We start from the raw sequence: 15,894 nt of genomic DNA, 5'->3' as shown, positions 1-15,894 counted from the left end.
AGCCGCCCTCAAAGAATTTACAGGAAGTCATAGGAATAGCTACATCCTGTTAGATCCGATCTGTAGGCTACTTGTAGTTTGCAAACATATATATGTGGAAATGTGCCTCTATCTGGCAGCATTGTGTTCTATCCTTTATTCTTTTCATGCCTTGTAAAGCTTGTTTTGATAAGTGCTGATAAATAACCGTTATTATTATCATCAACCACACAACATGTATTTGTTAACAGATGAAACCATCATTACACAACATGAGACTAATAGCCCACAATCTAGCTTTAAATATTAGAATTACACAGAAAGTTGTGACTTTCTACAACACGTGGCGTTTGTTGTCAAAACTAAGAGCCAATCAGCTCTTTGATCAGGCGACAGCCAGGCGTTTCCCATAATGCCCTGGGTCTTGCAGTCGGCGGAGAGCAACTGCGGCGCCTGGCTCTAAAAGCCGCAGCCGCCTCGATCTTGTGAGGTTATCGTGTGCCCACGTGTGCATGACGTCCGAGCAAGTCGGACACAAATCTAACTGGCATGCATTGTGCAGCGATCTGTTTTTTGACCACATGTAAACATTAACTTTTACCTAACCTGCTTGTTGTTACATCCCGGTCCTGAGTCTAGGTTATGTTTTTCTTCTTTTCAGTTGTTTTTTTCTGTTTTATTTTGGTATACTCACCTTTTGTCTCTCATTTCAGATACTTCACTTCCTGCCCTCATGTGTTTCTCATCTGTGTGATGACCTGCCCCGCCCTGATGAGCTTCACCTGTCTCCAATCACCCTTGTGTATTTAGTCTGTGTGCTCCCCTTTGTCTGTGCCAGTTTGTCTTTACTGTTTTAGTGAGCGTTCCAGCGATTATTAAGTCTCTGCCTCGTGTTTTTGATACAGTCGCCTGTCTTTCTTGGATAGTAACCTGCATTCTACTCTGTTTTTACTAAGTAAAGACTCTTGCTTGCATATCCGTCTGTGTGTCGTGCTTTTGGCTTCATTTCCTGCTGGTCCGCCGGTGTATTCCTGATGCTTGTCTCAAACCTGTTTCTCCACTGAGCCGTTACACAGATAGGTTAGCTTGCATTATTATACTGAAACTGATGGTTCTGCAGGCTTAGTTAATATATCACCAAGATGTATGAAGCTATACACAGGAACTGACACATTCAACAGCTGCTGCTAATCAATACCAAAAGTCGATATGCATATTTTTGGTACAACTTTCTAATGAGTCAAGCCTGAAGGGTGACATATTAGCAACAGGTAGAATGGAGTCTTGACAAAACAGAGAACTGAAATGTCACATCATTTCTTCTCCTTCATTCAGGGCTTCCAGACGGCATATTGGCTGCACTTCTGTGCTTAAAAACGTACACACAGTGGAGCGAGAGATGAAATTTAATGCTAAGGTGCTTTCTGGAAACCGAGCCAAGGACGGTGAAGGAAACCAGAAGTTGCGCTCCTGAGTGGATTATCACGGTCAGATAAAGAAAATGAAAGTCCAGTCCGGCGCGGCTGGACCGAGCTCACCTCACAAGATCAAGTGTAAACAGGTGCTCGGTGTCCAATTCAACTTTTTTTTTTTTTTTTTTGATACACTCACTGTTTGATCTTGAGCGAAAGAGACCGACTTCAAGTGCTCGCCTCTAAAAGAGAGTGTGGCAGACAGAGAGAGGGCGAAAAGAGAGGGTACGGTTCAGTGTTTCTATGAGGCAGGAGAAGGAGAAAGAGAGCTGGAAGGCAGTCAGGTGTAATGCAGCAATAATCGAGTGAAGAGAAATAGAGGTTGAACGGGTAAAACTGAGAGATCTTGGAAGCAGAACACAAGAAGCTTCTTAAAACTCTCACATGACAACTGGTGAAACTGTGTTGTCTAACCAGCCCATTATTTTGAATAAGTCACAGACTCGGCAGCTGTGAACGAGCCAATGCTGCATTTACATTACAACATTTAAAAAGCCCTTCTGGGCTGGAATGAGTTGAACAGGGCAGCACATTTCTGCTCTGCTGAGTCTGCTCAGCCGTGCCGTTTTCGGGGTAGTTCACTGCGTATTTATTAGATTCAACAATTGGTTGTCTGCAGACGTCTAACCTCTTCCGAAGTCGCCGGGTAATCTTACTTATAATTGCAAATTCACTGTCATAAAAAGTTTTGTCGAGCTTGAAAAATGCAAAATAGAGACCGGCGCAGATCTGGGTGGCTCCTTAATACATCTTGAAATGATTTACAGCAGCATCTTCAGCTGCTGCAGTCAACATCAGCAGTGCCCCGGTCTCCCATCGTCTCTCATCATCGTGGGAATGAGTGAAATTCATTTTGCCATCAACTGTCCACATGTGGCTGAAGTATACGAGAGCTGTTTCTATAGAGGCAGGAGCAGTGGGGGAGAGGAAGAAGAAGAGCGTCCCGTGGAGTGATGGAATGAAAGAGGAAAATAAAAATGAGGGCAAACGCAGCAGACTCCAAATAGCATTCTCAAACAGAGGTTTTACACCTTCCAGAAACACCTGCGGCGTCACTCTAATTCCTCTTTTCTCATCAAAACAACCCTGTAATCAAGATGTATCATTTTACGTATATAATTACATTTCTAAGTGCTTGGCAGTGCTGATACAGGTTGATTAAATAATTAGTTAATCAACAGAATATTAATAGCTAACAATTTAGATAATCGTTTTAGTCAATTATAATGCATAAAGGCCAAATGTTGGTTTGTTCCAGCCTCTCAAATGTGCGTATTTTCTTTGTGGTATATGATTGTAAATGAAATATCTTTTGATTGTTGGACGAAACAAGCCATTTGAAGATGTCACAATAAGCTCTGGAAGAATTGTGATATTATTTTCTGACATTTTATAGACTGAAGCAGCCGTTCTCAAACCTACTCAAGACCTAAAGTGGAACTGAATGTATGAATCTGTTCTGTCACGTCAGTAAACAAACAGAGTGCTTCCTCGCCAGCAAAGCAATCAGTATTCAGGTTAGCGAGTGTCATTCAGACACAGCAAAACAACATGTAAAGTGCAAGATGGGCCGATTTTTAACCGGGAAGAAAAAGGAAAAGCAGGTGACGCTCATCAAGATGTCGGACGACGGTAATCAGTCGAAACCAAAGTCAAGGAAATATCCCAAAGAAGCAGGTGTTGTTCATAGGGGTCACAGTCAACGTAACACAGTATATGAGACTAAAGAAACTCGACTGTGAAGACAACATATAAAGACATTTAGGCCCTCTTCTTAATTTGATGGTGCCAGTTTGTGGATCGTAATTCATTGTCTCACTGGTATCTTAAACAACAGCAAGCCCTCACCAACGCAGCCCCCCCTTTAACGCAGGGCTGTCCAAAAATAGCAAAAAATGTCCATCACAATTTTTTTAAGAAGAGAAAAGTTGATCCATCAAATGACAAACGAATAATCAAATATCAATATTAATGATCAAAGTTGTTGCGGCTTAATTTTCTGTCAAATGACTAATCGATTAGTCAAGTAATCCTTTCAGCTCTAGAGACATTACACCCCAGTTATGCCAATGAAGTGAAAATACTGTGAGCAGCCTCATAAAAGCTGCATCAAGGTGCTAAATTCCAAATTCAGAGCAAAGCTATGATTGAGGGATTGCCTCCACATGGCTGTCAACATGGCAACGGTGCTAACAGCACGAACAGTGCAACAACGGCAGCAGTGTGACAGAGCTGACAGTGTTAACCTCGGGGGAACCGGAGGAGTTACACTTCCGCGACGGCGTTATCGGCGTTATCAGCGTATGAACGCAGTGCAGAGCAGCGCCGATTAGCCAGTGGGGCACGCACACTGGGACTCACATGCACGCGCGGACCGACCGCAGAGAAACTCTGCAGTCTGGTCTCTTAAAAATTACCCATAAAACAAAACTGCATTGTGAAATACGTTTTGAGGGAAACTAATTTTTTTCGCCGATTACGTTTGTTTTTTACAAATCACAAATTTGTTTGTAATTTGTCCCGCGTAGGGAGGAGGTCCAGGTGGTGGATGAGTCAACAAATACCGGAGCAGCCAGGTTCCAGGAGACCGTGTGAAACTAAAAGTCAGCGGTTCACTTAATTTAATTATAATTTTTACCAAACCGTACCAAGTAGTTTTGTTCCTTTTTTTGTTTTGTTTCCATTGAAACGTAACTGAGAATGCGCTTTAGTTGTATGGTAACGTGACTTTGTAGGAGACAAGGTTGAACTCAGAATACAACACACATAGAGGGAGAGCAACTTCATTCTCTGCTCAGGTAGACATTACTCCTATATCTTTACATAGCAAATAGTTGTTTGCTGCAATATTAACGCTCTGGATTTCAAATTTAGCAACTTTAACATTTGTCATTTGCACAACAGATGTAAAACTGATATATGCAGTTCATGTTTGTGATATTTCAACAAAATCATGTTTAACTTTCAGGTTTTCCTTTCCACAATATGAACGGTTAAAAGTCTTAAATTAGTACCGTGGGATTGGGAGAGAGGGGCATGACAGGACCACTGGACTACATAATGACTCAACTAATCGGAGAATAATTAACAGATTAATCAATACTGAAAATAATAGTTTTGTTGCAGCACTGCGCTTGATCATTAAGAAACTGACGAAGAGAGCATTCAATATTTAGATCCAGGATTCAATCAAGTCATTATGATTAATTAATCAATCACATATTTGCAAGTGAATTGGCAGGAAAGAGTAGCCTGAGGAGGAACTCTGCTGCATCAGCAGCAGCTCGCGTAACACTCGGCTCATGAACTGCGAACACTTCCAGCCTCTGGGTTGTGTTTGCTATTGTAGCTCCGGCTCCCATTGTCCCACCATTGTTAATGATAATGTCAGCTGTGAGGTGTGTGTGTGTGTGCTTTACAGTGTGTTTGCAGAGTGTAAAAAGCTTTGTGTGCACTGTGTGTCAGAGCATAGTGTGTATCAGAGCAATGTGTGTGTGTATGTGTGTGTGTGTGTGTGACCAGAGGTGACCCAGTGGTGTCCCTGCTGGTCCGGAGCAGGGATAACACCCTCTGGAGGCGACGCTCATTAATCATCTCATTCAAACACACAGAACGCAATCCATCCTCCCATCCTCTCCTCCTCCTGCTCCTCCTTCCCTCTCCTCCTCTTCCTCCTCCTTCGCTCCGCAGCACCAACGCTCCGTAATGGGGTCACTGCTCCCATTTAACAGAGACAGACAGAGAAGAGAGAAAGGAAAGGGAGAAGGGATGGAGTGAGGAGTGAGGAGAGGAGGGGGGGGGGGCATAAAGACGAAGTGAGATTAAATAAGAAGTAACGAAGAGGGAAGGACGGCGAGGGAGGCAGAAATAATAAAAAGAGGGGGAGGGAGATGGGGGGGGGAGAGGAAGGAAGTAATTACAGAGGGAGGTGTTTGAAAGTAGGAGCGATTAAGAGGCGAGGGAGGGGTGATAGAGTAAGGGGGGTTAAAAAAATGTGCTGAAAAACAGTAAAAGTCTTTCCCCCTGATTAATGTCGCGCAAGAGAGAAGCAAAACATTGTGTCCTTTGGAAATGTGGAGAAGAATCTTTGGAATATGCCGCTGTGGGAACCCAGCACTAATTATGTGACTGTGTGTGTGTGTGTGTGTGCGCGCGTGTGCGTGTGTGTGTGCGTGTGTGTGTGTGTGTGTGTGTGTGTGTGTGTGTGTGTGTGTGTGTGTGTGATTCATTCTTGCGCTGGAGGACAAGCATGTGTACATAACCAGCACACATACTGTAGAGATGCACAAAAGCTGGTATAGATACACAAACACACACTAGCGAGCGAGCAATGCCAGGGGACCTCGGTAGAAGTAGGTTCCTCCTCCTGCTGCATTATTCTCTTTGGAATGTTGTTTTTATTTCCTGGTTCGAAGCTGTGGTGCATCGCCCCCGGTTATCCGCCATCACACACACACACACACACCGGGACGCTTCACTCATCCTCGTCCCAGAACCACTTTCGAGAAAACAGCCTCTGACAGATGCCCCAAACGAAAACGAAACTGGAGGCCAAAAAAAAACATCTGAGCCTGACAAAAAAAAACACTGTGCGCGCCCTCAAAATAACAAGTTCATTGTGTTTCCTGGTGGACGGCGGCGCCCGTGAGGCGTCGGCGTCCCTCGGCTGTTAAAACAAAAAGTTAGACATTATGGGAAATTTGTTTATTCGCTTTCTGGCAGAGAGAGTTAGATGAGAAGAATGATACCACTCTCATATCTGTGCGATAGATATGAAGTTAGCTTAGCACAAAGACTGGAAACAAGGGGGGACAGCTAGCCTGGCTCTGTCCTACAGTAACAAAATCCACCTTAGGGATGCCGTAAGAACCGATACTTGGGTACCAAGTTAATGCCAAAATTCTGAAAACGTGATGGTATTTTCCACAGTACCATCGCTACCATCTGGGTTCGAGACAAACGTCGTCCTGTTGTCCCGGAAACAATAGAAAATGTGTTAGAGACACAGTAAACTCACTATTGGGATGCACCTTATTTTTTCCCTGATAATGCTACATGGCGTGACAAATCCGTTTTGAAATCGGCACGATTCATGTTCTTTTATTCCTTCTTTCTGTGATCTACCATGTGAATAGATGATAAAACCTACTAGTAGGTGTAGCAGGCCCCTATTCACCCCACATCTATGGTGCTTATAGCGACTGATAACGCCTATTTAATAGCCTGACAACAGTTTAATTGTCTGATGTAGGAGACCAGAGAGACATTATTAAAAGTGTCTTTGTCTGTTCAGCTCTCAGTAGGCGTATTTTTGAAAAATTACATGTTTATATCTGAATTTGCGATGTTTGTCAGCGGCTATTCTTATTAAAAATAAGTCTAATACTGCAGAGAGGAAGCGAACAAGCAGCACAAATAACGGGGACTTTTATTGTGATGAATATAGAAAATGAAATGTTTATCCACCGTTTTACAGCCACTCCTTTGACCACTACACACACACACCTTCAAGCCGGTAGCCCTGTTGTAATGGAGGTGCAAATCCCTGCTGCGCTGGGCTGACTCGCCGAGTCAAACTGAGTCAAGCCAAGCCAACACGTGTAAAAACCCTATTTAGGTGGAAATTGTGAACATCAGGCAAAGATACTTCATGAGGTGAAAGGGGCCATGCCAGTATTCTAAAAACAACTGGAAGTTAGTTTTCATAGTTTGGCCCGCTTCTCAACACGGTCAAAAGTTGGAGCTGCAGCATCAGCTGTGATGCTGCAGCTCATGGAGGCAATTAAGATACTTTAAACCCCCCTTAGCGCTTGATTGCTGCAATTTGTGTCAAAAATAGCACCAATCATAACTCAGTCAAATCTGAACTCACAGACATGATGCTCATATTTTTAGATTCAGTGTGACTCTCACTTCCCGGGGATATCATCGTCTCTGACGTCCAAATAAACGTCCATAAATCTGCTTCAAGATCATCATCATCATGTTTTTTAGTAATCCAGTAGTAGCTGTCTGTTCATTGTATTCATAGACTGTATATAAAGATTGGACGACATGACAGCTCCACAAAAGTGAAGCCAAAACATCTTGATCGCCCCCTGGTGGCTTTTTCCCAGAAATTATTTCTGTCATTTTAGGTAGTTCTTATCACGCTGATGTATGTTTGTATGTTGTAAGTGTTCCTTTTTCTGTTAAGTTTGGTTTTAATTAGTTATTTGATGCTGTAAAAAGGGGTGTCATGATTGACAGCTGTGATTGACAGCTGCTCTGAGTGAAGTCGTGCAGCCGGAGGCTCGGGAATTGTACGAGAGGAGATGTAACTTTAACTTTCCATAACCGTCACGATTCGGTGTGATAGAACATGTGTCAGTTTGATCATAAATGTAGTTATAGAGATATTATGGTTAGTTCTTAGTTACCTCGGTGCTAACATAGCAGCTAGGTGGCTCACGCTAACAAGCTGCGGCCATGCTTGGCACCTGATTGGCTCAGGTGGTGAGTGGGCGGGACTTTAATACCGTATCCAGGATATTTTGGCTTCACTTTTTGTACAGTGGGAGGAAATGAAGACGTGTCATCCATCTATTTATACAGTCTGTGATTGTAAACAAAGAACTGCTAATAGATAATCTGGCATACTTTTAATTGTGCCAAAATGTGAGCTTTTTGGTGTTAACGTTGGACAAACCCAGACTGGCTGTTCCCCCGTTTCCAGTCTTTGTGCTAAGCTAAGCAACCCTTATATTCAATCAGTGGTATCAATCTAATCATCTTACTCTCCACCAGGAAGCGAATAAGATAATTTCCCAAAATGTCAAACTATTCCTTCAAAGTGCTGCGGCCGAAAGAAAAGATCATGGCTGTTCCTTGTAGTCGCATTGATTCCACCCAACTCAGAGCAGAGAGGTCTGGGCATTTGGTGTCGACTCAGAAAGCTCTGTCTGCCAGAGACGAGGAAGCTAATTTATATAAGAATGGGATGGAGATTAAGACCTCTGAGGGTATTATGGATTTGGGGAATTAAGCATAATGGATTTCATGTAGGGCTTTCTTTTACGAGTCCCTCGTTGGAGAGAGGTACGCAGTCTTGAGAGCAGATCTGAGTCATTCCACGGCCGGAGGACTGACACGTGCACGTCCTAACCGGCTCTCATTCAGTAAAAACCACACATGCACACACACATTGCACGCCTTTTCTTATGCCCACATTCATATAAACAGCAGCTCTCCAGGATGAGCCACGGCTCCTAAACCGTCTGAACTAAAATGCCTTTTGTCATCCCCCCCAAGTGTATATTTATGAAGATTTTACACTTCCATTTCACACCGCTCTGGTTTTTTGAAACATGGATTGGTGGAAATCATCAAAACAACAAACAAATAAAACGCACAATACGCCAAAACACTGCACAGCGGTTTGTAAAACTCACAGACAGGATTTTAAAACTCCGGAAAGCCGTCACGGCGGCAGCTATTTTATCTTTCGTCGCGCTGATTGCCAGGTAAACCTTCAAATTACAAAGTGAGCCAACAGGAATAAACTCAGGCAAGATTTTTTTTTGTAAACAGCCTTAAAATCGTCTCCCTTAGATGGATTCTGAAGACGAAAAGTGTTAAAAGTATAAGGGGTGAACACGATTATATGAATACCTGTAGAATTTAATGCAACCCAGTGCAACAACATCACAAACAATGGCTTCAAAAATTAACAGAAAAGAATTAACTGCAGGTTAAAGGTCAAGTATGGGCGCAACATATAAATATAACTATTAAACATTAAATTATACCATTAATTATTACTTCAAACTGTATTAAAGTTGCAATGTGTAGAACTTGCTTGGATAATGCCAGTAACCTTGCACTTATTCATTATATCATTATCAAGTCAAGGATAACTCGTGAGTTGGTTTTGATTTATTAAATAATTGTTTTTTTTACTTGCGTTTTAAGGACTGGTTTATCTGTAAGGTTTAAAGCAGTATTAAGTAATTTTTTGGCCACTTGTACGCAGCGGAACAAGCTGCGAATACAACGTTGACATATTATCACCTTATAAAGTTGATATGGCGAAAAGTTGCTTAATATTTATACAACCAGCAGACACTGAGCAACGTTACCATAAAGAATAACGTTCCCTTACAACTAAACTGTGTTCTCTGTTACGTTCGGAAGGAAACGTATTTTGTTGTGGATTACCTTTGTCTTTGACGTATCACAAATACGTTTGTAAGTCCGCGGAGGCTGCAGCTAGTGACTTAATACAACGAGCGACACGCAGAGCAGGTGACGTATTATATCGAGCGACCGCTGATGAAAGTTGTGGAATAATAACATTATTGAAAGTTACGTGGTGTAATAACGAGTATAATAAGCGAGAAAGTCCAGTACGGGCGGGCGGAGGGTTCAAACAAACGCCTGGCTTTCCCCCAGGAGACCGCTGTTCATGTTCGGTGTGAAACGTAATAATTTTAAGTCAAACCATGATGCTTTTTTACTAAACCTTAACCCAGACGTTTTGTTGCCTAAACCTAACTAAGTAGTTTTGCAGCGTTTTTGATTTGTTTATCTTCAATTTACTACGTTAACCATGTGTTTAAAACCACGACCGGAATGTAATTTTTGGGGGGACAGGGTTTGGCCACCTGATGAATGTCTTCAGTCTACTTTTAGCTCTAGGCTAGTCTTTATAAACTCCTGAGGGAAATATCTGGTTCTTCAGCTGATAAATGCTTCACAACATTCATCAGCTGGTCGCTAACTTTGTACTGCACACTACCCGCCCACCAAACTGCAGACAGACAGTGAGTTTATCGGAGCTTTTAAACTGAAAACAGCTGCTTGCTGCTGCTGCACGCTGATGACAGCCACGAGAGTGAATACAAAACAGTAAAATCGTAGGTCATATAACCAAAACAATGAGCTGAAAGGCTTGTAGGGCTGAGGGGAATAATGTCGGGTGATAATTCTGTGGGTTCATCGCTACCTGCAACTCCTTTCACATTACACAGTCATTTGACCCGTTGTTAATATAAACATATTGACTGGTGCAGCTTTATAGATTTTGTTTGTGTGTGTGATTGGATTGCTAACTAATGTCTGGTGAGAGCTACTGTACATGACTCCAGTTGATGTCAATATTTTCAGTCGATTCCCTTGTTACTACATTATGATGGATAGGTTGATGAAATAGCAGCGAAACAACGTTTGTATTGCACTGAATCCATTTTAAGTCCGTCACCAGTCTTTCCAATGTCTGTGTGTCTCTCTGTATATAAGAAAGACAGTAAGAAATATTGACTTTGGTGCATCAAAGTGGCGTAGATGTTGGTTTGAATCTGGCTGCATTGAGACCCTTGCTGCATTTTATCTTCCTGTCTCTCTCCCTACAGTATGTTTCCTGGCTGCCTCTCTACTGTGTGCTATAAAAACAAAGGCAAAATGCAGCGCAAAGAAACCATGAAAGAACTGACATTGGGTTCAGGAAAATTTGTTAATTTTGGGCTTTGGCCTAAATTTGAGGCACCGCTACGATTAAATAAAAAGTTTAACATTATAAGCTTCACAATATGGACATTTATAAAGTTTATATTACTATTCATGTAAGGGATAATGTACAGTAATGTACCCCTGAAGGGGATTATTTCACAACAATGACCGGCTGGCTGTACATTATCTCACTTATTACACAGCTAATTACTTAAAAAAATCTATAATTTGACACAAAAATGGTCCGACATCAGAACCATATCCATAGCAACAGTCTGTTATACATAGCAATGGTCTGTTATAAAGCAATAACAGACCGTAGAATACTGTGATTGACCAATCAGAATCAAGTATTCAACAAAGCTGGGTAATAATGCAGGGTTATTTAGTAACATACTGATATTCATGTCATTGGTTTCATACCCTGTGCATGGAGCACCCAAAACCTAAGATCTTTCTAGAACTGATCAGTAAATCAACATGTGTGAACTTTGCATCGCTGCTGGGTGGATTTAGATGCTTGATGCCATCGCTCTGGTGATGAAAAAGTAAAAAAGAGGTCCCAGAATTCCCCTCTGTGCAACAGGACACATAAATCACTGGCACGCCCCTACACCCAGACACATAAACACAACTGTGCTCCCAGTTTCCGAGCGGCACTTGGAGGGAGAGAAGATATTCTGGGTTATCTCCGTGAACGGGTGCCTTCCCCTGGCTCCCACTCCACTCGCCTCCCGCGCCAGATAAACATGTTGTTCCAAACACTGGTTCAACACACGGCGACGGGCGGAGATTAAGGCCGACTTAAGTTTATCATAAATGAAGTGCAAAGTCGACAGTTGTGTGGCCCACTGCCTCTCAATACTGAAACCACCAGCTGGAGTGTTTAGGAGGTGATGGGAGCTGCGCTATAACAGCCACCAGGCATTCCAGTGCTGATGTAGGCTCTAATCCGCTGCTCCTGGCTCGCTCCTGACAGCGGAGGAAACAAGTCGAAACAGCACAGAGACACATCCACAAATCAGAATTTATGGTGTGATCAACACCGTCTTATAGTTGTTTCAGAGAGACACCGATCCCAAGGCTTTTTGTGGGTTTCGTTGCAGCTCTCAATCCAGCGTGTAATTCTTATATAGTGAATATTGAAAAAGCGGAAAATTGGATAAAAAAAAAATCAATAATAGCAACATCTGAGTGAAAATCAGATTTTTGAAAATACATCTGTAGCAAAAATACATCTGTAGTTTAACCGCAGGGACGCATGATCAGCAGGACATCTACATTTTCAGCCCATTTTCTCTTCTTCTGAATGTAAGAGGTGAACTTCTTACAGCAGGAAACAACACTTTGTTTTGCATAGTGGGGACTTAAACTCCATGTGAAAATCTGTTCAAAGCAATCTACATTTTTCAAAGAGTATTTTTCTGCACAAATAAAAAAACAAAAACCTCCCTGGTTCTTCCATATTCTCCTTATTCTTTCACACACAAACCTTAAAACTCACATAAATGTGCACGACGATACAAAACCACACACACACGCACACACACACACACACACTTTGAAAACTGCAGCACAACGCCTGTAAAGCTCATGTGACGCTTTCAACGTCAACCAGGCCCGGTCCCTGCCATCTTAGTGTCTCCACGCCGGCTTACCGCAACAGCAGAATGACACGGTAACAGACACATATCAGCTTACTATAATAACACCTACAGCCAACGTGCCGAGTAATCCGCCATTTTGCTTCACAGCACTGTAAATAAGTATTGTCATGTTACACTAGGAGGCACGGAAAGCTTCCTCTTCTGACCGTAAATGTTTGGCAGACGCGTAATTGAGCTCCTGAGTCTTTGCAGAGATCATGTGGGTGTCGCCGCGTGCTGGAGAGCAGACACAAAGCAAAGGAGGCCAGGAATGTGTGGATTGGTGGTACAGTCTTATGATACTCTATAAGAACCAATGTTCCACCTGCATAACTTTATACAATCTTTTGTGTAACCACTGAACTTTGAATACTGATTGTGCAACAAGGGTATAGTTTAAGACTTGTTATTGCCAAGAAAGACTTGTTTCTGTCAAATAATAAGAAGACCTTGACCTTAAATCCAGAACATTGTGAACCTAAAATATCACAGCTACAAGAATAACTACCTACAGCTGCATTCTCCCGCACAATACACAAACACTAAATGTGATAGGAGACTTTGAGTGACCATGAAACATCATTCCACCCTTATGTTTGGACGAGGCCTGTCAAAGTTAACGCAAATTTGTTTTAACGCCACTAATTTCTTTAACGCATTAACGCAATCGATATTGCGAAGGCTCAATTTTAAATCTAGAGCAAAGATACTGGCATCGTATGAAACTAGAAAACGTAATGAATCCATGTCAGACTACCTTATCGCAAAGGAGGCTAAATAACGCTTCAAACTTATGCTAAATTTTGACGAGGAAAAACTGGCATGGCCATTTTCAAAGGGGTCCCTTGACCTCTGACCTCAAGATATGTGAATGAAAATGGGTTCTATGGGTACCCACGAGTCTCCCCTTTACAGACATGCCCACTTTATGATAATCACATGCAGTTTGGGGCAAGATTTTAGCATATTTTGTATGCTAAATGCAGTACCTGTAAGGGTTTCTGGACAATATTTGTCATTGTTTTGTGTTGTTCATTGATTTCCAATAATAAATATATACATACATTTGCATAAAGCAGCATATTTGCCCACTCCCATGTTGATAAGAGTATTAAATACTTGACAAATCTCTCTTTAAAATACATTTTGAAAAGATACAAAAATGTGCGATTAATTGCGATTAATCACGATTAACCATAAACAATCATGCAATTCATCGTGATTAAACATTTTAAGCGATTGACAGCCCTAGTTTGGACCAATCAGAGAATAGAACAGCAACCAGTGGGTGTAGGCCTTTAACCAGAGGGATTACAACACAATGTAAGAGAGACTACTCAGAATAAAACTGTATAAAAGGATCTGACCTTCTGTATGTATTCAGTTGCTCTGCACACTAACTCGACGTTTGTTAGCTTTAAATAAAAGTCTCTACTGGAAGATCTCCGTCTACTGCTGCTGATCACGACGGCAAATACAGTATCTGCTTCACACACATACTGTAAGTACTTCTTCTCTGCGTCTCACCACCTACTGTAACTCTCTGCTCGCACACAAATTAACAAGTCCTCCAGCAGCCTTAAGCCTGGAAACACCAGCTCGCTGATCTTTCTCCCCTTCTTTTCATCTCCGCCCATCCTCCCTCAAATCTCCCTCTGTCCTCTTTAGTCCCTCTTTCCCTCCCTACCTTCTCATCTTCCTCTCCCTTCCAGCATCCTCCTCACCCTAACCTCTCCCTCTCCCTCTCTCTCTATCACTACGTCTCTCTCTCTCTTTGTAGGTATTTCCCTTGCTGATGTTGTCCATTGAGAGCCAGTGATTGTCTGTGGGTGAGAGCAGAGGAGAAGAGTGGAGCCGATTACTGCAATGCAGAGCAACCAAACAACATCACGGCGCTGCAGCAGCAGACGATGCCGCCACGTGTTTGCATGTGTGTGCTTGTATGTGCAGTTTGTGTGCATATTCAAACTGTTTACTTGTGCACATTTGCAGCACTGATACAATGATGTGTTTATGTGTGTGTGTGTGTTTGTGAGCGATGACCAGCCCCACCACAACTATTTGTCATGCCCAAACACCAAAGCTTCTGCAGCTATGCACCATGACTTTTAAATAGATCTCTTTTCACTGACATCAAACTATGCCCAACTGTGCATTTTTAATACCCCACGTCTTTGCAGAGAAGAATATGGTTTCATGCCTTCACACACACAAACACACACACACACTCAGAAAAGGATCCGCCCATCGCAGCTCGGGCTAAATCTATTATGCGAAATGACAGTGTTTTAATCAGGCTAATTGTCCATCTCCTCGCCATGTCGCTGCCATCTCTACTTAACCGATGCCACAGCCGCACTGTTTTTCTATTTTTTTTTTTTTAAAGGAATAAATGACACGGCGGTGGAGGAAGAGCGAGAGGCAATCTAAGCCACAGAGGCCCACAGGCGTTTGAAGTCTAAAGACTCTTTCATCCTCGACTCTGGGAAATGAATGATTTTTTTCACACAGTGACAGGACAGCTCTGACAGGACCCAAACACATGAACCATGGCAAAGCTGTCAGATAGTCAAACACACACACACACGCAGGCACGCGCATATACAGGGAAACACAAGGGCAAACACACACACAGCTGGAACGAGTCCAGAACAGAAAGTGTTGCGAAAAATCAGGCGTTCACGGAGCGAGGGAAGTGAGAAGGAAGCGTTAAAAAGCGAGAAGGAGAGAATGATGCTATAATTAGTCGTTTGTTGCTTTAACTGGCATTTAGTTTTTAACTGGGCTTCTTTGTCTGTAGACACAATGGGGCTGATGTGGCATGAGTGAACTACACAGCTTAGAGGATTAAGGCTGGACTGAGGCTGCGGCGCCGCACTCTCTCTCTCTCTCTCTCTCTCTCCGTCACGCACACAAACACTCAACTAGCTTCACACACTTCCTTAAACACACACACACCTACAAACAAAGGCACACCCCTCCGAATACACACACACACACACGCACACACACACACACACACACACACACACACACACACACACACACAGTCCCGCGTGTGCACACAAACGCACCCACAGGGGGATTATCTGTGCAACAGAGTTCTGAACACTGAGAGTGAGGAGGCGTCTGAAGAAGTGCACTCATCACCGAAGGATGGAAAGAGCACAGTGGAGAGAAACAAAAACACACACATACACAGACACACTTCAGCGCCGAGCTACCTGTGTGTTGAGCAGCATATAGAACAGCATCTCTCTGTGTCTGTCCTGTGAGGCTGAGCTGACAGCCGGAGCAATGAGAAAGAAAGA

The sequence above is a fragment of the Sebastes fasciatus genome, chromosome 15 (assembly GCF_043250625.1).
Source record: "Sebastes fasciatus isolate fSebFas1 chromosome 15, fSebFas1.pri, whole genome shotgun sequence".
NCBI lineage: Eukaryota > Metazoa > Chordata > Actinopteri > Perciformes > Sebastidae > Sebastes > Sebastes fasciatus.
The sequence above is the reverse complement of the archived record's forward strand: the minus strand, read 5'-3'. Positions refer to the sequence as shown.